The following is a 9,319-nucleotide window of genomic DNA, read 5'->3' as shown; positions in this document are numbered from 1 at the left end:
GAGGCAAAAGAAGATTACAGTGAACAAGAAATAAAAAATAAATATGAAATCATTAAATATGCAATACCTAAAGAGTGGATTAAAAGAATAGAAAGTATGGAAGGAGAACCAAAAGAGAAATGTATTAATGTGAAATTAGGGGAAAAACTGTATGATTTTAAGGAATGTACTGTGAAAATGATTTATTGTGCTTTTAGAGATGATGTTTTTAAAGAGCCGATTGTAAATGGATACTGGGTGCAGAAATTCAAAGATTTAAAAATAGAGTGTATATGGAGAAACATGACGGGGAAATGTGTGGAAACAAAATTGGAATGTTTGGAGTATTTTATAAGGCATAAAGTGGTTTTTACTGATGTTATTTTAAATAAAATAGGAATGGAAGAAAATGCTCTGTGTAAAGTGTGCCAGGAACAGGAAGAGGGGATTTTACATATGTTTTTACATTGTAGAGAGCTAGAGGATTTTTTAAGGAAATGTAAATGTTTAATTAAAGATGTGGCGGAGGAGTGGGATGAAAATGTAATGGAATGGAACAGAGTTGTGATGTTTGGTTGGGAAAAAAAGTGTAAAAACGAAAGTTTCATTAATCTGTGTGTAATGCTAATGAAAAGTGCAATGTGGGACAGAAGAACTGTGGCTAAAAAGGAAAAAATTGTGTTGGATGTTTGGAGTGTGTTTAAAAGAAAAACAGAATTATATATTGAAAGACTGTATGTGTACTTTAAAGGTGTAAAGATTTTAGACTCTTTTTATGATGTTTTTACCCCAAAAGTTTGTTGTGTTTTAAATTATTTAATGTGGAAGTTGCCAGAAAGTGGAAGAGTTTTTTAAATTATCGATGTAAAGGAAAGATGTGTAATGTAGAGATGTGTAAAGACGATGTTCTGTATTTTCTATTGACTGTGTTTAATCTATTGTATTTTATTGATTGAAATTTCTTAATAAAAAAAAAAAAAGCTAAAAAAAAAAAAAAAAAAAGGCTATGCCCGATCTCGTCTGATCTCGGAAGCTAAGCAGGTTTGGGACTGGTTAGTACTTGGATGGTAGACCGCCTGGGAATAGTTTTGGGTTTTATTTCCTACTTATATAATGTACTGGCGATTAGATTGGCTGATCTCTAAATAGCCCTCTCTTTGCGGCAGTCTTCGCTTACGGCCATACCAACCTGGCTATGCCCGATCTCGTCTGATCTCGGAAGCTAAGTAGGTTTGGGCCTGGTTAGTACTTGGATGGTCGACCGCCTGGGAATACCAGGTGCTGTAAGCTTTTTGGAAATTTTTCACTTAGTATATAATAATTTTGCCAAAAAATAGAGTCAATGCCCGATCTCTGAATATTAGCAGGTTTGGGCCTGGTAAGTACATGGATGGGAGACTGCCTGGGAATACCAGGTGCTTTAAACTTTTTGGAAAATTTCACATATTATATAATAATCTTGCAAAAATAAATAAATAAAAGAGTCAATGCCCAATCTCTGAATCTTAGCAGGCTTAGGTCTGGTTAGTACTTGGATGAGAGACCGGCTAGGAATACCAGATGCTTTAAGCTTTTGGGTTTTCTTTCCTACTTATATAATGTACTGGCGATTAGATTGGCTGATCTCTAAATAGCCCTCTCTTTGCGGCAGTCTTCGCTTACGGCCATACCAACCTGGCTATGCCCGATCTCGTCTGATCTCGGAAGCTAAGTAGGTTTGGGCCTGGTTAGTACTTGGATGGTCGACCGCCTGGGAATACCAGGTGCTGTAAGCTTTTTGGAAATTTGTCACTTAGTATATAATAATTTTGCCAAAAAATAGAGTCAATGCCCGATCTCTGAATATTAGCAGGTTTGGGCCTGGTTAGTACATGGATGGGAGACTGCCTGGGAATACCAGGTGCTTTAAACGTTTTGGAAAATTTCACAAATTATATAATAATGTTGCAAAAAAAGAAAAAAAAAAGAGTCAATGCCCAATCTCTGAATCTTAGCAGGCTTTATGTCTGGTTAGTACTTGGATGAGAGACCGGCTAGGAATACCAGGTGCTTTAAGCTTTTGGGTTTTCTTTCCTACTTATATAATGTACTGGCGATTAGATTGGCTGATCTCTAAATAGCCCTCTCTTTGCGGCAGTCTTCGCTTACGGCCATACCAACCTGGCTATGCCCGATCTCGTCTGATCTCGGAAGCTAAGCAGGTTTGGGCCTGGTTAGTACTTGGATGGTAGACCGCCTGGGAATACCAGGTGCTGTAAGCTTTTTGGAAATTTGTCACTTAGTATATAATAATTTTGCCAAAAAATAGAGTCAATGCCCGATCTCTGAATATTAGCAGGTTCGGGCCTGGTTAGTACATGGATGGGAGACTGCCTGGGAATACCAGGTGCTTTAAACGTTTTGGAAAATTTCACAAATTATATAATAATGTTGCAAAAAAAGAAAAAAAAAAAGAGTCAATGCCCAATCTCTGAATCTTAGCAGGCTTTATGTCTGGTTAGTAGTTGGATGAGAGACCGGCTAGGAATACCAGGTGCTTTAAGCTTTTGGGTTTTCTTTCCTACTTAGATAATGTACTGGCGATTAGATTGGCTGATCTCTAAATAGCCCTCTCTTTGCGGCAGTCTTCGCTTACGGCCATACCAACCTGGCCATGCCCGATCTCGTCTGATCTCGGAAGCTAAGCAGGTTTGGGCCTGGTTAGTACTTGGATGGGAGACCGCCTGGGAATACCAGGTGCTGTAAGCTTTTTGGAAATTTGTCACTTAGTATATAATAATTTTGCCAAAAAATAGAGTCAATGCCCGATCTCTGAATATTAGCAGGTTTGGGCCTGGTTAGTACATGGATGGGAGACTGCCTGGGAATACCAGATGCTTTAAACTTTTTGGAAAATTTCACAAATTATATAATAATGTTGCAAAAAAAGAAAAAAAAAGAGTCAATGCCCAATCTCTGAATCTTAGCAGGCTTTATGTCTGGTTAGTACTTGGATGAGAGACCGGCTAGGAATACCAGGTGCTTTAAGCTTTTGGGTTTTCTTTCCTACTTAGATAATGTACTGGCGATTAGATTGGCTGATCTCTAAATAGCCCTCTCTTTGCGGCAGTCTTCGCTTACGGCCATACCAACCTGAGGGCGCTATTGAGTCAGACAGGAAGTACTGGGCTGTAGTTGGAGAGGAAGGCTCTCCCTTATTTGTTTATATTTTTTGTTTTGCTAAAGTTTTTGATTTGATAGTATCATTTTGTTTGTTTGTTTTGCTTTAACCACCTTCCAGCAGCTTAATGCTGTCTGGAGGGTGTTTTGTTTTTGATTTAATTTATCTCTTGGATTAAAGGACGGATCTTATGGAAAACGACATGGAAATGGCTGGTGAAATACAAACGGATATTGACAAAGGACTGCTCAAACGACGAAGTGTGGACAAAGGAATCAATGGAGAACATAACAGAAGAAATGAAAGAGGAAGAAAATATTCAAAAGAAGCAACCGTGATAATTGATTTAGAGGGAGTACAAGATGGAAAAGCTGAGGATATCATCAAGATGGTGACAGAGAAAATTGGAGGAGGACATATCTTGGCGGTAAGGCCCAGGCTGGGCAGAGAATATGAAATCACTTTAAGAAATGAGGACATGTGTGACATTCTACTGGACGGAATAACTATTAAAGGAAAGGATTGTGTAATTAGAAAACTACAGACAAGGGAATATGTTGTATCGTTTATGCATCTACCGGCTTATCTTGAAGACAAAGACATTTTTAATAAATTGGATAATTGGGGCGTACATCCAACATCACAAATTAAAAGAAGGCTATATCCAGGCACTGAAGTGGAAGATGGAACGAGATTTGTGCGTGTTAAGTTTCCAGATCAGGTAGTTTCATTACCATATAGCACAAAGTTTGAGACAGCGGAGGGAACACAGTTTTTCCGGATAATATATGACAGACAGGTGAAGACTTGTCGTATGTGTTTGAATCCGGGACATATCTTAAGAGACTGTCCAGACTTCAAATGTCACCTATGTGAGGAGCAAGGCCATTTTGCACGGGACTGTGATGCAGTGAGATGCCCAGATTGCCACAAAGTTCTTGTGAAATGTGAATGTTGGATGGTAAATGAGGAGAGACCAAACAAAGAGACTGACTCCGAGGTAGAGTGCAGACAAATTCATAAAGAAGTGGAAGAAGTGGAGAAAAATTATGGTGGTGAGCAGGCAGAAGTTGAAAGGGAAGAGGAGACAAATGGAACACAGAGAGAAAAAGAAGAACAAATGATGGAAGAAGAAAGGATACTAGAGGAGACTTCATTAAAGGGCAGAGAACTGGAGCATAAAAAAGAACAAGAGGAGAGTGAACAAGAGGAAGATGAAAAAGAGACTGAGAAACAAAAGTCTGAAGGATATAAAAGAGATAGAGAATTCACTCGTATGCAAAGAAGAAGTCTACTGAAGGTAAAACCAAATATTGACTGTGCTAGAAAGAGAAAAGAAAAAATGAAAGAAAAGGCTACATTTAGAGGGAAATGTGAGGTTTTAAGAAGTATAGTGGAGGAAGAGGAAGAAAAATGAAATGATGAATATTTTTAAATATTTATTATCTTTAATGGTCTTAAGAATTGTATCTTGGAATGCAAGAGGTTTGTTGAATGTGGTGAAATTTGAAAAAATGAAAGAAATGTGTAAAGAGGAAAATATAATTGTATTACAAGAAACAAATTGGAAAGATGAATTAATGGAAGATTTTTAAAAAAGATGGAATGGGGAAATAATATATAATAATGGGGATGGAAGAAAAGGAAGGGGAGTAGCAATTTTAATTGATAAGTATATGAAGGATAAATGGAATGTGGTATTTGATGATAGAAATGGAAAATGTTTAGCAGTAGAAATAAGTAGTGAGGATGAAACTTTTGTTTTATGCAACTTACATGCACCAACAGAAGAAAAGGAAAAGAGGAGTTTCTTTCATGATTTAAGGAGTTTTACACTAAAGTATAAGAAAGTAATTTTAATGGGTGATTTCAATACAGTTTTTAGCAAAATGGATATGGCAGAAGGAATGGTTTATAGAACAGATACTGCAAGAAAAGAGCTGAATGTTTTAATGGAAGAAAATGACTTAATTGATATATGGAGGTATAGGAATGAAAAAAGAAGAGAATATTCAAGAAGACAATTAGTAGAGAATTTTTTGTGCCAAACAAGGATTGATTATGTGTTAAACACAAGATTTTTAGAGCAATATATTGAAAAGGTGTACTATAAGGAAACAACATTAAGTGATCATAGTTTTGTGTTTATTTTGATGGATTTTAATAAAATGGAGAGGGGGCCAGGAGTTTGGATTTTAAATGCAGAGATTTTAAAAAATGAATCTTATAGAATGGAAATAGAAAAAATTATAGACAAAGAAAAGGAAAGTAGTTTGTTTGTAGAAAACAAAAGGATATGGTGGGATAATGTAAAATATGAAATAAAGAAATCTACAATAAAATATTGTAAATTTCTACAACGAGTTAAGAAACAAAAAGAAAGGAATATCAGAAAATAATTAAATGAAGAATTAAGTAAAGAGGACGTTGATGTGCAGAAGGTTGTTTTGTTAGAAGAGGATTTAAGTAAAATAGAGGAGGAAAAGTATAGAGGTGCAATGATAAGAAGTAAGGCAAAATATACTGTGGAGGGAGAAAAATGCACAAAATTCTTTTTTAATCTGGAAAGAAGTAGGAAAAAGGCAGAAACGATAAAAGAAATAAAATGCAAAGATGGAAGGAAAGTAAAAGAAACAAAAGAAATATTAAAGGAGGTAAAAGATTTTTATGAAGAATTGTTTAAGACACAAGGAATAGATGATGGGGAAAAAGACTGTATATTGGAGACGATAACAGCTACAGTTAATAATCAAGACAAAGATGAGTGTGATGCGGAGATAAAAATAGAAGAGATAGAAGAAGCTATTAATCAATTAAAGGTGAATAAAAGTCCAGGTATAGATGGAATAACAAATGAGTTTTATAAAGCTTTTAAGGATAAATTATTGAAAATACTAAAACAAGTGTATGATGAGATTTTTAAAAAGGGAGAGATTAATCAAGCAATGAAAATGGGTCTAGTGAAAATAATATTCAAGAGAAAAGGGGAAAGGGAGGATTTAAAAAATTATAGACCAATCACTATGCTAAATGTAGATTTTAAAATTTTAGCAAAAATTTTAGCAAACAGACTGAAAAGAGTGTTACCTAAGATAATTTTATCAAATCAAACATATGGAGTTCAGGGGAGAGATATATCAGATACAGTTAGCAACATAAGGGATGTGATAAGTTATATGAATGAAGAAAAGAAGAGTGGATATGTGATAAGCATGGATTTTGAAAAAGCGTTTGATAGGGTGGAGCATGAGTTTTTATTTGCGAGTTTAAAACGTTTTGGTTTTGGGGGTAATTTTAGAAAATGGATTAAGATCTTGTATAAGGATGCAATGAGTTTTATTAAATGTAATGGTTTTTTAACGGATGCTTTTAAGATAACTAGATCCATAAGGCAGGGCTGTCCATTGTCAGCACAGTTGTATTCCTTGGTCGCAGAGTCTCTAGGAATGATGATTAAAAAAGGATGAAAGAATAAAAAGTATAAATATTGAAAATGGAAGGGAAGGACAAAAGATTTTTCAGTACGCGGATGATACCACCTTGATAATAGAAGATTTAGAGAGCATTGGAATAGCAATGGAACTCATGCAGAAATTTTGTAAAGCAACAGGTGCAAAGATAAATGTGGAAAAAACTGCTTTTATGAGATTTGGAGAAGCGCCAGCATTACCAGCTTGCATTGCTTTTAATGAAAAGGAAGAAATTAAGATTTTAGGAGTAAATTTGGGGAAAGATGAAAAGAGTTCAAGAGATAAAAGATGGGAAGAGATTGTGGGAGAAATGAAAAAAAGATTGGTTTTTTGGAAAGTGAGAGATTTGGAGTTGAAAGGAAGAGTTTTAATTGTTAATAGTCTAATGCTCTCTAAGATGTTGTATAATTTATCTGTAACTGCAATGCCAATGTGGGTAGAACAGAGAGTAAAGGGTATTGTGTTGGATTTTTTATGGAATAATAAGCCTCCTAGAATTGCACATAAGACTTTAATTGGTTCTCAAGAAGAAGGAGGGTTAGGGTTAATGGATGTTGAGCAGAGGAAGAAGAGTATGAGAGTGAAAACTGTAAAGAAATATCTAAATAGAGAAAAGATGGAGGAATGGAAAGTAATAATGAAACATTTTTTAAACAAATGTTCAAATTTGAGAATAGGGGATGATATTTTATGGATGAGAGTTAAAAAAGGAATGATAAAAGGAATACCAGATTTTTATAAAGAGGTTTTAGAGGCATGGAGGGATTTCTTACCACATATTGATTTTAAGCCACAAGGAAGAGAAACAATTTTGAATCAACCTCTGTTTTTAAATGCAAAGATTACTACAGATGGAACAGATGTGTTTTTTAAAAAATGGCTAGATGTAGATATAAAAAGAGTAAGAGATATTTTATATGAGTATAAAAATGGGTTTCTTCCTCTTCAGTTTGTCATTGATGCTTTAGAAGAAGCAAAAGAGGATTTCAATGTCAGTACTTAAAAGAAACAATATGATGTTGTAAAGAAAGCAATACCAAAAGAGTGGATTGAAATAATAGAGAGTGGGGAAAAAGAGGAAGAGAAAGTAGAAGTGTCTTTTAAAGTTGGGAAGAAGGAATATGATTTTAACTCTTGTACTGTGAAGATGTTTTACACATGTTTTAGGGAATCTGTTTTCACAAAACCAAAAGTAAATGAGTTTTGGATTGATCATTTTCCTGGATTAGATGAAAATAATATATGGAGGAATGTTAAATGGAGGTTCTTAGATGTAAAAATGGAAGCGTTGGATTATTTTATAAGGCATAAAGTCGTTTTTTCCGAGATGAAACTATGTAAAATTGGTTTGACACAAAATGCTTTGTGTAAAGTATGTAAAAAAGAGGATGAAGGATTTTTACATTTGTTTTTATATTGTGATGAATTGAAAGAATTTTTTAAGATTTTAAAAGGTTTGATAAATCAACTAAGAGAAAAGGAAGATATTCCAAACTGGGATGAGTTGATAATAATGGGACTGAATGAAAATTGTACAAATAAGGAGGTGGTCAATCTATGTACATCAATGGGGAAGTATGTAATATGGAAAAGAAGAAACATAGTGAGAAACAAAGACTGTAAAATAGACATATGGGGATATTTTAAAAAGAGAATGGAAGAATATTTGCAACTGTTGTATGTATATTGTAAGATGGAAAGGAAAATGGATGTTTTTTTATAAAATTTTCTCAGGTAATGTACAAAATGTTTTAAGGAATTGTAAAATTGAGTTCCCTGGAATGTTGTAAATGAATTGGAATTTTTTGTAAAAGAATTTTAATTAAAAAAAAAGCCATGCCCGATCTCGTCTGATCTCGGAAGCTAAGCAGGTTTGGGCCTGGTTAGTACTTGGATGGGAGACCGCCTGGGAATACCAGGTGCTGTAAGCTTTTTGGAAATTTGTCACTTAGTATATAATAATTTTGCCAAAAAATAGAGTCAATGCCCGATCTCTGAATATTAGCAGGTTTGGGCCTGGTTAGTACATGGATGGGAGACTGCCTGGGAATACCAGGTGCTTTAAACTTTTTGGAAAATTTCACAAATTATATAATAATCTTGCAAAAAAATAAAATAAAAAAATAAATAAATAAAAGAGTCAATGCCCAATCTCTGAATCTTAGCAGGCTTAGGTCTGGTTAGTACTTGGATGAGAGACCGGCTAGGAATACCAGGTGCTTTAAGCTTTTGGGTTTTCTTTCCTACTTATATAATGTACTGGCGATTAGATTGGCTGATCTCTAAATAGCCCTCTCTTTGCGGCAGTCTTCGCTTACGGCCATACCAACCTGGCCATGCCCGATCTCGTCTGATCTCGGAAGCTAAGCAGGTTTGGGCCTGGTTAGTACTTTGATGGGAGACCGCCTTGGGGGGCTCATGACCCCCCCAAGTACATATATCTCAAACCTGGGATGGATCGAAAATGATCAAAATGGATGGTGCCACCTGGTGGTCAAAGTGTTATTTACAGAAATTGTCATGTACAAGGCCTAGTTTATTGAAATCCTGATTGTTTTATTATTTTCATAGTTTGAGTTGATGTAGCTGATGAGATTCATATAGTCAAGTGGAAAAGTGTGCAATTGTTACATTTTTGGGCTGAATTAAGAAATATGTGTACACATCATCAAAGACATCAGAGCCGTTCACAGAACTCATTTTTGTGACC

At 35.1% G+C, this 9,319-nt stretch overlaps 4 non-coding genes across 4 annotated transcripts; all 4 read left to right on the top strand.

Moving 5' to 3' along the window:
- Nucleotides 1-1,150: 1,150 nt before the first annotated feature.
- Nucleotides 1,151-1,269, top strand: LOC127965657 (5S ribosomal RNA). The gene has a single exon (XR_008155374.1). It is a non-coding gene; the product is annotated as a 5S ribosomal RNA (ribosomal RNA).
- A 366-nt stretch (nucleotides 1,270-1,635) lies between these two features.
- LOC127965656 (5S ribosomal RNA) lies at nucleotides 1,636-1,754 on the top strand. Its single transcript, XR_008155373.1, has one exon. It is a non-coding gene; the product is annotated as a 5S ribosomal RNA (ribosomal RNA).
- Nucleotides 1,755-2,121: 367 nt separating this feature from the next.
- LOC127965802 (5S ribosomal RNA) lies at nucleotides 2,122-2,240 on the top strand. Its single transcript, XR_008155488.1, has one exon. It is a non-coding gene; the product is annotated as a 5S ribosomal RNA (ribosomal RNA).
- Nucleotides 2,241-2,608: 368 nt separating this feature from the next.
- LOC127965784 (5S ribosomal RNA) lies at nucleotides 2,609-2,727 on the top strand. The gene has a single exon (XR_008155473.1). It is a non-coding gene; the product is annotated as a 5S ribosomal RNA (ribosomal RNA).
- The last annotated feature ends 6,592 nt before the right edge of the window (nucleotides 2,728-9,319 follow it).

This window comes from Carassius gibelio, chromosome B9 (genome assembly GCF_023724105.1).
Source record: "Carassius gibelio isolate Cgi1373 ecotype wild population from Czech Republic chromosome B9, carGib1.2-hapl.c, whole genome shotgun sequence".
NCBI classification, from domain to species: Eukaryota; Metazoa; Chordata; class Actinopteri; order Cypriniformes; family Cyprinidae; genus Carassius; species Carassius gibelio.
The sequence above is the reverse complement of the archived record's forward strand: the minus strand, read 5'-3'. Positions and strand labels throughout refer to the sequence as shown.